This window comes from Eubalaena glacialis, chromosome 10 (assembly GCF_028564815.1).
Source record: "Eubalaena glacialis isolate mEubGla1 chromosome 10, mEubGla1.1.hap2.+ XY, whole genome shotgun sequence".
Classification (NCBI taxonomy): domain Eukaryota; kingdom Metazoa; phylum Chordata; class Mammalia; order Artiodactyla; family Balaenidae; genus Eubalaena; species Eubalaena glacialis.
In genome coordinates this window covers 37,613,785-37,628,697 of record NC_083725.1, presented here as the reverse complement: position 1 = coordinate 37,628,697, position 14,913 = coordinate 37,613,785, and the positions used below count along the sequence as shown (strand labels likewise).

The 14,913-nt window shown below is 36.8% G+C and overlaps 1 protein-coding gene across 2 annotated transcripts in view; it reads left to right on the top strand.

The window, feature by feature from the left end:
- Window positions 1-14,913, top strand: part of CWF19L2 (CWF19 like cell cycle control factor 2) — a 198,368-nt gene that overhangs the window by 179,425 nt on the left and 4,030 nt on the right. The window lies entirely within an intron of this gene.

Below are 14,913 nucleotides of genomic sequence, written 5' to 3'. Positions count from 1 at the left end.
TTCTTCACATCCTTGCCAGCATTTGTTATTTGTTTTCTTTTTAACGATAGCCATTCTGAAGGTGTGAGGTGATATGTCATTGCGGTTTTGGTTTTGATTTGCATTTCCCTGATGATTAGCGATGTTGAGCATCTTTTCATGTGCCTGTTGGCCATCTTCATTTCCTCTTTGGAAAAATATCTATTCAGTTCTTCTGTCCTTTTTTTAATCGGGTATTTTGGTTTTTTGATATTGAGTTGTATGAGCTGTTTATATACGGTGGATATTAATCCCTTATTGGTCATATCATTTGCAAAAATTTTCTCTCATTTAGTAGTTTGTCTTTTCATTTTGTTGATGATTTCCTTTGCTGTGCAAAAGCTGTTAAATTTACTTAGGTCCTATTTGTTTATTTTTGCTTTTATTTCATTTACTCTAGAAGACTGATCCAAATAGATTCCTGTGATTCATGTCAATCAGTGTTCTGCCTGTATTTTCCTCTAGGAGTTTTATAGTATCCAGTCTTAAATTTAGGTTTTAATCCATTTTGAGTTTTATTTTTGTATGGTATTAGAGAATGTTCTAATTTCATTCTTTTACATGTAGCTATCCAGTTTTTCCAGCACTACTTATTGAAAAGACTGTCTTTTCTTCATTGTATATTCTTGCCTCCTTTGTCATAGATTAATTCACCATTAAGTGTGTGGGTTTATTTCTGGGCTGTCTGTTCTATTCCATTGATCTATGTGTCTGTTTTATGCCAGTATCATACTGTTTTGATGACTGTAGCTTTGTAGTATAATCTGAAGTCAGGGAGCATGATTCCTCCAGGTTTGTTTTTCTTTCTCAAGATCGTTTTAGCTATTCGGAGTGTTTCAAAGGTACAATCTCCCAATACTGAACTAAGAAGAAATAGAAAAGATGAACAGACCAATTACCAGTAATGAAATTGAGTCAGTTATTTAAAAATTCCCAACAAACAAAAGTCTAGAACCAGATGGCTTCACAGGTGAATTCTACCATTTATCCTTCTGAAACTATTCCAAAAAATTGCAGAGGAAGGAACGCTTCCAAACTCATTCTATGAGGCCAACATCACCCTGATACCAAAACCAAAGATATCACAAAAAAGAAAATTACAGGTCATTATCACTGATGAACATAGATGCAAAAATCCTCAACAAATACTATCAAAATGAATCCAACAATACATTAAAAAGATCATTCACCATGATCACATGAGATTTAACCCAGGGATGCAGGGATTTTTCAGTATTCACAAATCACTGTGACACACCACATTAACAAATTGAAGAATAAAAACCATATGATGCAGAAAAAGCTTTTGATAAAATCCAACATCCATTTATGATAAAAACTCTCCAGAAAGCTGGCATAGAGGGAACATACCTCAACATAATAAAGGCCATATATGGCAGACCCACAGCTGACATCATACTCAATGGGGAAAAGCTGAAAACGTTTCCTCTAAGATCAGGAATAAGACAAGAATGTCCAGAGTCACCACTTTTATTCAACATAGTTTTGGAAATCCAAGCCATAACAATCAGAGAAGAAAAAGAAATTAAAAGAATCCAAATTGGAAAGGAAGAAGTAAAACTGTCACTGTTTGCAGATGACATGATACTATACATAGAAAAATCCTAAACACACCACCAGAAAACTATTAGATCTCATCAATGAATTCAGTAAAGTTGCAGAATACAAAATTAATATACAGAAATCTGTTGCATTTCTATACACTAACAATGAACTATCAGAAAGAGAAATTATGGCAACAATCCCATTTACCATCACATCAAAAAGAATGAAATACCTAGGAATAAATCTAACTAAGGTGGCAAAAGAGCTCTACTCTGAAAGCTATAAGACACTGATGAAAGAAATTGAAGATAAAACAAAAAGATGGAAAGATATACCGTGTTCTTGGACTGGGAGAATCAATTTTGTTAAAATGACCCTACCACCTAAGGCAATCTATAGATTCAGTGCAATACCTATCAAAATACCAATGGCATTTTTCACAGAACTAGACAAATAATTTTACAATTTGCCTATAGTCTTTTTCTTTTCCCTTGCTGGTGAATTGGGACAGACAGTATATTAAAAAAACAAAACAATGCCCCCACAAACGTCCAATTCATGATCTTATAGAGAAAGGTATCTAATGTACATACATCTTTTGTGCCTAAGTTTTTCACTTCTCATATCATACTTTCCAATGCTATTGAATATTCTTTTAGAACATGATTTTAATGGCAGTTGAAAATATTTTAGGGGAGGGGTGGAATCAAAATGGTGGAGTAGCACGATGCTGAACCCACCTCCCCTCACAAACACATCAAGACTACAACTACATATAAAGCAGGTCTCACTAAAGGTGACCTAAAGACTAGCAGAACAGCTCTTTTACAACCTAGACTGTAAAGAAAGAACCACACCGAGTCTGATAGGAGGGGAGGAGAAGCGATCTAGTTGGGACTGACACCCCTAGAGAGTGACCTAGAGAGGAGAGAGATATCACATGTTCAGGATCTTCCTTGGGGAGTGGAGCATTCAATCCACACATTAGGCATTCCAGCCCTGTGGTCCAGCAAGAGGAAGATGAGCCTGTCTGGGTTAGAAAACCAGTGGGGCTTACCTGAGTGCTGTAATAAATGGAAACTCTGCTCTTGAGGAGCTTGCACACAGACTTGCTTGCTCACAGTCCCAGGGTGGAGGCAGCAGACTGAAAACTTCATGATGCTCTGGCCGGCTTGCCAGGACCACCCCAGTGTGCCCCCAACTTTGCACTAGACTCCTACTCTAGCCACTACTGCTCTGCTACTGCTCCCTGCTAAGGTCAAGGCTGCAATTGCCAACAAGAGTGCACACACTTGGAGGGAACAGGGCTTGGTTGGACCCTGGCCCTGCCTCTGACTAGGATGGGAGCAACATACTTGGGAGGGAGAGGAATCAGCTCCAGGGTGGAGACTGCCATTTCATGTGTGCGTGTCCGTGCGCACACTTGGGAAGGAGTGGAACCAGCTCAGTAGTGTGGCTCCAACTCCTCCAGCCCTGATCTAGCCTCTTACCAAAGTACGCGCACCAAGGAAAAAGTGGAACCACTTCAAAGTGCAGCCCCAAGCCCTCAGTCCCTGACCATGCTCACAATTAAGGTGGAGACTGCCATCACACCTGGGAGAAGTGCAGGTCCCTCAGGGCTCCTGCTTCAGCTCCTTGGGCCTGGATCCCACCCCCAGTAGGGCAGTGACTGCCATTGAGCATAGGAGAAGCCCCAGCTCAAACATGGCTCTGACTCTACCTCCCACCAAGGCAGTGGCTGTCAGGGCACCCTGGGATTACTTCAGATCGAGCTCCCACTGAAACCACTGTGCACACACAGACTGCATTGGGATGCTCCCACACAAGGACATATCTTCAAGACCAGGATAGGTAACTCTTTCACCTACTGTCATGCAGACAGAGGAATATGTTTCAAATGAAAAAACAAGAAAAAAAAATGAATAAAACCCTACTGAAACAGAGATAAATAATTTACCTGATAAGGAGTTCAGAGCAATAGTAATAATGCTAACTCAACTTGGGGACAAAAATAAATGAACAGAGTGGGAATTTTAACAAAGAACTAGAAAATATAAAAAAGTACCAATCAGAGCTGAAGAATGTAATAACTGAAATGAAAAATACACTAGAAGGAAATAACCACAGATTAGGTGATATAGAAGAATGCATAAGCAACCTGGAATATAGAATAGTGAAAATCACCCAATCAGAACAGGAAAAATAAAAAAAAATTTTAAATGAGCCTAGCTTAAGGGACCTCTGGGACAACATCAGGCATTCTAAATTTGCATTGTAGGGGTCACAGAAAGAAGAGAGAGAGAGAAAGGGATAGAAAATGTATTTGATGAAATTTTGGCTGAAAACTTCCTGAACCTGAAGAAGGAAATAGATATCCAGGTATAGGAAGCACAGAGAATCCCAAAGAAGATGAACCCAAAGAGAACCACACCAAGACATATAATAACTAAAATGGGAAAAAATAAAGGTAAAGAGAGAATTTTAAAGTCAACAAGAAAAAACAGTTACGACAAGGGAATTTCCGTAAGGCTATCTGCTGGTTTTTCAGCAGAAACTTTGCAGGCCAAAAGGGAGTGGCATGATATATTTAAAGTGCTAAAAGGAAAAAACTAAGAGTTCATCAGTACTAAAGTGACCTTACAAAAAATGTTAAGGGGTCTTCTTCAAGTGAAAAAGAAAGGACCACAACAAGAAATAAGAAAATACAGGAAGGGAAAAACCCCACTGTTAAAGGCAAGTAAAGGCAGTGGATCAACCACTTAAATGAACAATTAGAAAGGTTAAAAGACAAAGATTTTAAAATTAAATATAACTACAATGAACAGGTAAGGGATAGGCATAAAGATGTAAAATATGACACCAAAATTAGAAAACATGAAGGGGGAATAAAAAAATACAGATCTTTTAGAATGTGTTTGAACTTAAATGACTATCAGTTTAAAACGATAGATAGAGGTATACATCAGCATATATGAACTCCATGATAACCACTATATATGCAGTATTTTTACTGGTAAGCCATCTAGTACCTATTGTAAGGTTGTTTTTTAAAACCTGGATATATACCTAAAATAAGTACCTAGAGGATTTTAATATTTTAAAATAACAAATACAGACAGTAAGAAACATACAGATTCTTGGAATGGTTGTTGTATATTCAACTTTGAAGTGTTTTCTTTTCTAAATCACCACATAGCGTTTTATCTGAGACTATTTGAGAGTAGCTGGGGAATGAACCAGATGACCTCTTGAGGTCACTCTTAGCTTAGGATTTAATAATTATGTGGATGGAGTTGTGAAGAGAACTTGAGTATAAGAATAATTTCAAAGCAGGTCACTTTTTACAAGGTTAACAAACTTTCCAGTGTCTTTTTTAAATGATAATGGTGTTTCTGAGCATGAAGTGAACAATCTTGATTTATTTTAACATTATTTTTATTCTGAAGAAACCTCATTATCATTCTTTTAAAAAACTCTATGTCCTTAGTAGTTTCATAAAGTATTTTATGTGTGTGTTGGGGATGTGGTGATTTTTTTTTCCATAGTGGATTCTTGGCTGTTAGTAGAGATTCACATATTTGTAATTCATTCTGATTCTCTGTTGATTTATGTTTTTATTTGTGTGAGTATAAGCTTCTCTTTTTATGTCTATTTTGTTTACTTTCTCTGGGTCTTTTGATTTCTTTGCAGTGTAGTGTGAAGTTCATGGAAATATACAAGAAAAACAGATCTGAATGTTCATTGCAGAGGAGTTGCATAATATTCAGTAACTTGTCAAGAAGGTGGTCTTTTTTCACAAGACAATTTTACTGAGATTTCACATGAATTCTTCCTCAACTCTTTAATATGATTTTTAAATGTAATTTTGTGATAACTATAGCAGTTGAAAAACATCTAAGACGTCTCGGGTTTGACTTTCAAAACTAAGCAAAGTCCACCTCAAGGAAAATTTGGGTTTACCCTAAGACCGTCAAATATGAGGACAATTATAAGAAGTCAGGATTAAAATCTGGAATATTAAAAGGGGAAAGCTCAAATACTACTGTTTTCCTATCATCAATAAAATTTTTTGCTGTAATTCCATCAGTACTCTTCATGGGTGGTACCAAGGTTCCAACTTCTATCCCTCTGGCTGGTCAAGGCAGGAAAAGGGAAGTGCTAAATGTACATATACTTTGATGCTGGATCCTTTGCAATGCCTACTGACTCACAACTCTTCAGGCAAGACATTAGGTTGTACCTTTTGCAGCCTGCAGTGAGAGAAGAGTTGCTTGTGGCAGCAATTGTTCGTTTAGAAATAATGTGTTCATTTTGCCAACTTGGCAGTTATACCATATGTTGTTGAGCTTTGGTGTGTATTGATATATACAAATTACCACAAACTTAGTGTTGTAAAAACAGCACATTTGTTATCTCATAGCACTGGAAGTCACAAATATGAACTGGGTTTCACTGGGCTAAATCAAGGTGTTAGCAGGCCTACTTTTTTTTTTTTTGGAGGCTCGCAGGGAGAATCCATTCCCTTGTCTTTTTCAGTTTCTAGAAACCACCTGCATTCCATGGCTTGTGGTCCTTTCCTTTGTGTTCAAAGTCAACCAGTATAGGATCTTCCAGTCTTTCTCTGACTCTGACCCTCCTATCATATGCTATATAACCCAGGATAATCTCCCCATTTCAAGATCCCTAACTTAATTGTATCTGCAAAGTCCTTTTTGCCATATAATGTAACATATTCATGGCAAATATGGGATAGGAACATTGACATATTTAGGAAGCCATTTTTTCTGCCAGACACAGTATAATACAAACAAAAAGCATGGGCACTGTCGTCATAAATTGCTTTCTGAAGTTATCTCTTCCTCGAAGTACTGTTCTTTAATTGATGTAGTCTACAACATGATTTTAGCCATTCAAATTCATGTCTCACACATGTTGATCTACTTCAGATAGCAAAAATATTTTAATGATAATAAAGGCCATATATGACAAACCCACAGCCAACATCGTCCTCAGTGGTGAAAAACTGAAACCATTTCCACTAAGATCAGGAACAAGACAATGTTGCCCACCCTCACCACTATTATTCAACATTGTTTTGGAAGTTTTAGCCACAGCAATCAGAGAAGAAAAAGAAATAAAAAAAATCCAAATCAGAAAAGAAAATAAAGCTGTCACTGTTTGCAAATGACATGATACTATACATAGAGAATCCTAAAGATGCTACCAGAGAACTACTAGAGCTAAGCAATGAATTTGGTAACGCAGCAGGATACAAAATTAATGTACAGAAATCCCTTGCATTCCTATACACTAATGATGAAAAATCTGAAAGAGAAATTAAGGAAACATTCCCATTTACCATTGCAACAAAAAGAATAAAATACCTAGGAATAAACCTACCTAAGGAGACAAAAGACCTGTATGCAAAAAACTATGACACTGATGAAAGAAATTAAACGTGATACAAACAGATGGAGAGATATACCATGTTCTTGGATTGGAAAATCAACATTGTGAAAATGACTATACTACCCAAAGCAATCTGCAGATTCAGTGCAATCCCTATCAAACTACCACTGGCATTTTTCACAGAACTAGAACAAAAAATTACACAATTTGTATGGAAACACAAAAGACCCTGAATATCCAAAGCAATCTTGAGAAACCAAAACGGAGCTGGAGGAATCAGACTCCCTGACTTCAGACTATACTACAAAGCTACAGTAATCAAGGCAGTATGGTACTGGAACAAAAACAGAAATATAGATCAATGGAACAGGATAGAAATCCCAGAGATAAACCCATGCACCTAGGGTCACCTTATTTTTGATAAAGGAGGCAAGAATATACAATGGAGAAAAGACAGTCTCTTCAATAAGTGGTGTTGGGAAAACTGGACAGCTACATGTAAAAGAATGAAATTAGAACACTCCCTAACACCATACACAAAAATAAACTCAAAATGGATTAAAGACCTAAATGTAAGGCCAGACACTATAAAACTCTTAGAGGCAAACATAGGCAGAACACTCTATGACATAAATCATAGCAAGATCCTTTTTGACCCATCTCCTAGAGAAATGCAAATAAAAACAAAAATTAAAAAATGGGACCTAATGAAACTCAAAACTTTTTCACAACAAAGGAAACCATAAACAAGACGAAAATACAGCTCTCAGAATGGGAGAAATGTTTGCAAATGAAGCAACTGACAAAGGATTAATCTCCAAAATTTACAAGCGGCTCATGCAGCTCCATATCAAAAAAACAAGCAACCCAATCCAAAACTGGGTAGAAGACCTAAATAGACATTTCTCCCAAGAAGATATACAGATTGCCAACAAACACATGAAAGAATGCTCAACATCATTAATCATTAGAGAAATGCAAATCAAAACTGCAATGAGGTTTCACCTCACACCTGTCAGAATGGCCATCATCAAAAAATCTACTAACAGTAAATGCTGGAGAGGGTGTGGAGAAAAGGGAACCCTCTTGCACTGTTGGTGGGAATGGAAATTGATACAGCCACTATGGAGAACAGTATGGTGGTTCCTTAAAAAACTAAAAATAGAGCTACCATACGACCCAGCAATCCCACTACTTGGTGTATACCCTGAGAAAACCATAATTCAAAAAGAGTCATGTACCACAATGTTCATTGCAGCTCTATTTACAGTAACCAGGACATGGAAGCAGCCTAAGTGTCCATCGACAGATGAATGGATAAAGAATATGTGGCACATATATACAATGGAATATTACTCAGCCATAAAAAGAAACGAAATTGAGTTATTTGTAGTGAGGTGGATGGACCTAGAGTCTGTCATACAGAGTGAAGAAAGTCAGAAAGAGAAAAACAAATACCGTATGCTAACACGTATGTATGGAATTTAAAAAAAAAATGATCATGAAGAACCTAGGTGCAGGATGGGAATAAAGACACAGACCTACTAGAGAATGGACTTGAGGACACGGGGAGAGGGAAGGGTAAACTGGGACAAAGTGAGAGAGTGGCATGAACATATATACACTACCAAATGTAAAACTGATAGCTAGTGGGAAGCAGCTGCATAGCACAGGGAGAACAGCTCGGTGCTTTGTGACCACCTAGAGGGGTGGGATAGCAAGGGTGGGAGGGAGGGAAATGCAAGAGGGAAGCGATATGGGGATATATGTATATGTATAGCTGATTCATTTTGTTATAAAGCAGAAACTAACACAACATTGTAAAGCAATTATACTCCAATAAAGATGTTAAAATATATATATATTTTTTAATGGAACCTTCCATTCCTTTTTCTTTGACTACCAGATTTGCACAAAGCACTATTAATAGATGGAAATGAAAGTAATATTTGAATAATATTCTCTGTGCCAAGCATTTATATGCATTTTTCTATTTGATCTTCACAGCAAACTTCTGAGCTCTTCATATTTCTCATGAGACTCACAGATGTTAAATAACTTGCCTGAAGTTACATAGTTATAAGTATCAGAGCTGTGATTAGAGTCTTGTCCGTCTCTTTATTTTTTTCCTAATTGTCTCTGTCATACGTTTTCACATTTTATTTTAAAATGTGAAAATATTTTTAAAAAGCACAAAGTAGTAACCCATTTCTCTGCGTTTTACGTATTGTACTATTTTGTAAACTGATTATTTTTTACTTATGCTTTTCCTATAACCTGAACAACTCTTTATAAGCCCCAATTTTAATTGCTTTATACTATTTCAAGATGACCACTCTTCTTCCACCATACCATACTATCTCTTTCCAAGACATGCCTTCCTGAGGACATAATACAAAATATATATAGTTAAGTAGAAATATGTAATTCACTGCCAAAATTAGTAAATGCTGACTGTATAAGGGAATTAGAGGGGAGAGATATTACTTTAAATTGACCAGTTTGAATACTTTCTAGTGACAGAATAAGGCCTTGGAGGAAAAACTTGGAAGGACACAAGATCTTAACTTTTTTTTTTTTTAATCAGTCATCAATTTTATACACATTGGTGTATACATGTCAATCGCAATCGCCCAATTCAGCACACCACGATCCACACCCCACCGCGGTTTTCCCCCCTTGGTGTCCATACGTTTGTTCTCTACATCTGTGTCTCAACTTCTGCCCTGCAAACTGGTTCATCTGTACCATTTTTCTAGGTTCCACATACATGCGTTAATATACGATATTTATTTTTCTCTTTCTGACTGACTTCACTCTGTATGACAGTTTCTAGATCCATCCATGTCTCAACAAATGACTCAGTTTCGTTCCTTTTTATGGCTGAGTAATATTCCATTGTATATATGTACCACAACTTCTTTATCCATTGGTCTGTCGATGGGCATTTAGGTTGCTTCCATGACCTGGCTATTGTAAATAGTGCTGCCATGAACATTGGGGTGCATGTGTCTTTATGAATTACGGTTTTCTCTGGATATATGCCCAGTAGTGGGTCATATGGTAATTCTATTTTTAGTTTTTTAAGGAACCTCCATATTGTTCTCCATAGTGGCTGTATCAATTTCCATTCCCACCAACAGTGCAAGAGGGTTTCCTTTTCTCCACACCCTCTCCAGCATTTGTTCTTTGTAGATTTTCTGATGATGCCCATTCTAACTGGTGTGAGGTGAAACCTCATTGCAGTTTTGATTTCCATTTCTCTAATAATTAGTGATGTTGAGCATCTTTTCATGTGCTTCTTGGCCATCTGTCTTCTTTGGAGAAATGTCTATTTAGGTCTTCTGCCCATTTTTGGATTGGGTTGTTTGTTTCTTTAGTATTGAGCTGAATGAGCTGTTTATATATTTTGGAGATTAATCCTTTGTCCATTGATTCGTTTGCAAATATTTTCTCCCATTCTGAGGGTTGTCTGTTAGTCTTGTTTATGGTTTCCTGTGCTGTGCAAAAGCTTTGAAGTTTCATTAGTTCCCATTTGTTTATTTTTGTTTTTATTTCCATTACTCTAAGAGGTGAGTCAAAAAAGATCTTGCTGTGATTTATGTCAAAGAGTGTTCTTCCTGTTTTCCTCTAAGAGTTTTATAGTGTCCGGTCTTACATTTAGGTCTCGAATCCATTTTGAGTTTATTTTTGTGTATGGTGTTAGGGAGTATTCTAATTTCATTCTTTTACATGTAGCTGTCCAGTTTTCCCAGCACCACTTATTGAAGAGACTGTCTTTTTGCCATTGTATATCTTTGCCTCCTTTGTCATAGATTAGTTGACCATAGGTGCGTGGGTTTATCTCTGGGCTTTCTATCTTGTTCCATTGATCTATATTTCTGTTTTTGTGCCAGTACCATATTGTCTTGATTACTGTAGCTTTGTAGTATAGTCTGAAGTCAGGGAGTCTGATTCCTCCAGCTCCGTTTTTTTCCCTCAAGACTGCTTTGGCTATTCGGGGTCTTTTGTGTCTCCATACAAATTTTAAGATGATTTGTTCGAGCTCCGTAAAAAATGCCATTGGTAATTTGATAGGGATTGCATTGAATCTGTAGATTGCTTTGGGTAGTATAGTCATTTTCACAATATTGATTCTTCCAATCCAAGAACATGGTATATCTCTCCATCTGTTGGTATCATCTTTAATTTATTTCATCAGTGTCTTATAGTTTTCTGCATAAAGGTCTTTTGTCTCCCTAGGAAGGTTTATTCCTAGGTATTTTATTCTTTTTGTTGCAATGGTAAATGGGAATGTTTCCGTAATTTCTCTTTCAGATTTTTCATCATTAGTGTATAGGAATGCAAGAGATTTATGTGCATTAATTTTGTATCCTGCAACTTTACCAAATTCATTGATTAGCTCTAGTAGTTTTCTGGTGGCAGTTTTAGGATTCTCTATGTATAGTATCATGTCATCTGCAAACAGTGACAGTTTTACTTCTTCTGTTCCAATTTGTATTCCTTTTATTTCTTTTTCTTCTCTGATTGCCGTGGCTAGGACTTCCAAAACTCTGTTGAATGATAGTGGTGAGAGTGGACATCCTTGTCTCGTTCCTGATCTTAGAGGAAATGCTTTCAGTTTTTCACCGTTGAGAATGATGTTTGCTGTGGGTTTGTCATATATGGCCTTTATTATGTTGAGGTAGGTTCCCTCTATGCCCACTTTCTGGAGAGTTTTTATCATAAATCGGTGTTGAATTTTGTCAAAAGCTTTTTCTGCATCTATTGAGATGATCATATGGTTTTTATTCTTCAGTTTGTTAATATGGTGTATCACATTGATTGATTTGCGTATATTGAAGAATCCTTGCATCCCTGGGATAAATCCCACTTGATCGTGGTGTATGATCCTTTTAATGTGTTGTTGGATTCTGTTTGCCAGTATTTTGTTGAGGATTTTTGCATCTATATTCATCAGTGATATTGGTCTGTAATTTTCTTTTTTTGTGGTATCTTTGTCTGGTTTTGGTATCAGGGTGATGGTGGCCTCATAGGATGAGTTTGGGAGCATTCCTTCCTCTGCAATTTTTTGGAAGAGTTTTGAGAAGGATGGATGTTAGCTCTTCTCTAAATGTTTGATAGAATTCGCCTATGAAGCCATCTGGTCCTGGACTTTTTGTTTGTTGGAAGATTTTTAATCACAGTTTCAATTTCATTACTTGTGATTGGTCTGTTCATATTTTCTGTTTCTTCCTGGTTCAGTCTTGGTAAGTTACACCTTTCTAAGAATGTGTCCATTTCTTCCAGGTTGTCCATTTTATTGGCATAGAGTTGCTTGTAGTAGTGTCTGAGGATGCTTTGTATTTCTGCGGTGTCTGTTGTAACTTCTCCTTTTTCATTTCTAATTTTATTGATTTGAGTCCTCTCCCTCTTTTTCTTGATGAGTCTGGCTAATGGCTTATCAATTTTGTTTATATTCTCAAAGAACCAGCTTTTAGTTTTATTGATCTTTGCTATTGTTTTCTTTGTTTCTATTTCATTTATTTCTGCTCTGATCTTTATGATTTCTTTCCTTCTGCTAACTTTGGGTTTTGTTTGTTCTTCTTTCTCTAGTTCCTTTAGGTGTAAGGTTAGATTGTTTACTTGAGATGTTTCTTGTTTCTTGAGGTAGGCTTGTATAGGTATAAACTTCCCTCTTAGAACTGCTTTTGCTACATCCCATACGTTTTGGATCGTCGTGTTTTCATTGTCATTTGTCTCTAGGTATTTTTTGATTTCCTCTTTGATTTCTTCAGTGATCTCTTGGTTATTTAGTAACGTATTGTTTAGCCTCCATGTGTTTGTGTGTTTTACATTTTTTTCCCTGTAGTTCATTTCTAATCTCATAGCGTTGTGGTCAGAAAAGATGCTTGATATGATTTCAATTTTCTTAAATTTACTGAGGCTTGATTTGTGACCCAAGATGTAATCTATCCTGGAGAATGTTCCGTGTGCACTTGAGAAGAAAGTGTAATCTGCTGTTTTTGGATGGAATGTCCTATAAATATCAATTAAATCTATCTGGTCTATTGTGTCATTTAAAGCTTCTGTTTCCTTATTTATTTTCATTTTGGATGATCTGTCCACTGGTGTAAGTGAGGTGTTAAAGTCCCCCACTATTATTGTGTTACTGTCAGTTTCCTCTTTTATAGCTGTTAGCAGTTGCCTTATGTATTGAGGTGGTCCTATGTTGGGTGCATATATATTTATAATTGTTATATCGTCTTCCTGGATTGATCCCTTGATCATTATGTAGTGTCCTTCCTTGTCTCTTGTAACATTCTTTATTTTAAAGTCTATTTTATCTGATATGAGTATAGCTACTCCAGCTTTCTTTTGATTTCCATTTGCATGGAATATCTTTTTCCATCCCCTCACTTTCAGTCTGTATGTGTCCCTAGGTCTGAAGTGGGTCTCTTGTAGACAGCATACATATGGGTCTTGTTTCTGTATCCATTCAGCAAGCCTTTGTCTTTTGGTTGGAGCATTTAATCCATTCACGTTTAAGGTAATTATTGATATGTGTATTCCTATGACCATTTTCTCAATTGTTTTGGGTTTGTGTTTGTAGGTCCTTTTCTTCTCTTGTGTTTCCCACTTAGAGAAGTTCCTTTAGCATTTGTTGTAGAGCTGGTTTGGTGGTGCTGAACTCTCTTAGCTTTTGCTTGTCTGTAAAGCTTTTGATTTCTCCATCAAATCTAAATGAGATCCTTGCCGGGTAGAGTAATCTTGGTTGTGGGTTCTTCCCTTTCATCACTTTAAGTATATCATGCCACTCCCTTCTGGCTTGTAGAGTTTCTGCTGAGGAATCAGCTGTTAACCTTATAGGAGTTCCCTTGTATGTTATTTGTCATTTTTCTCTTGCTGCTTTCAATAATTTTTCTTTGTCTTTAATTTTTGCCAGTTTGATTAGTATGTGTCTCGGCATGTTTCTCCTTGGGTTTTTCCTGTATGGGACTCTCTGTGCTTCCTGGACTTGGGTGGCTATTTCCTTTCCCGTGTTAGGGAAGTTTTCAACTATAATCTCTTCAAATATTTTCTCTGGTCCTTCCTCTCTCTCTTCTCCTTCTGGGACCCCTATAATGTGAATGTTGTTGCGTTTAATGTTGTCCCAGAGGTCTCTTAGGCTGTCTTCATTTCTTTTCATTCTTTTTTCTTTTGTCTGTTCTGCAGCAGTGAATTCCACCATTCTGTCTTCCAGGTCACTTATCCGTTCTTCTGTCTCAGTTATTCTGCTATTGATTCCTTCTAGTGTAGTTTTCATTTCAATTATTGTATTGCTTATCTCTGTTTGTTTGTTCTTTAATTCTTCTAGGGCTTTGTTAAACATTTCTTGCATCTTCTCGATCTTTGCCTCCATTCTTATTCTGAGGTCCTGGATCATCTTCACTATCATTATTCTGAATTCTTTTACTGGAAGGTTGCCTATCTCCACTTCATTTAGTTGTTTTTCTGGGGTTTTATCTTGTTCCTTCATCTGGTATATAGCCCTCTGCCTTTTCATCTTGTCTATCTTTCTGTGAATGTGGTTTTTGTTCCACAGGCTGCAGAGTTGTAGTTTTTCTTGCTTCTGCTGTCTGCCCTCTGGTGGTTGAGGCTATCTGAGAGGCTTGATTGGAGACTCTGGTGGTAGGTAGAGCTGACTGTTGCTGTCTCTACTTAACTTTTAAAGCTAGAAATGATGGCGTTTTCCAATCACGATAGAGTTTAAAATACTTCATGCATGCACACGTGTGTGTGTTTGTGTGTGTGTGTCTGTGCGTGAGTGTGTATAGAAAGAGGCAGGGAAAAAAGAGAGGGAAAGATAATAGTTAATTGTGGAAATATTTTGAAACAAGGTTGGTAAACTAAAAATTTCTATACCCACCTCACCAGTTAATAAAAAACTATGATTTTTCA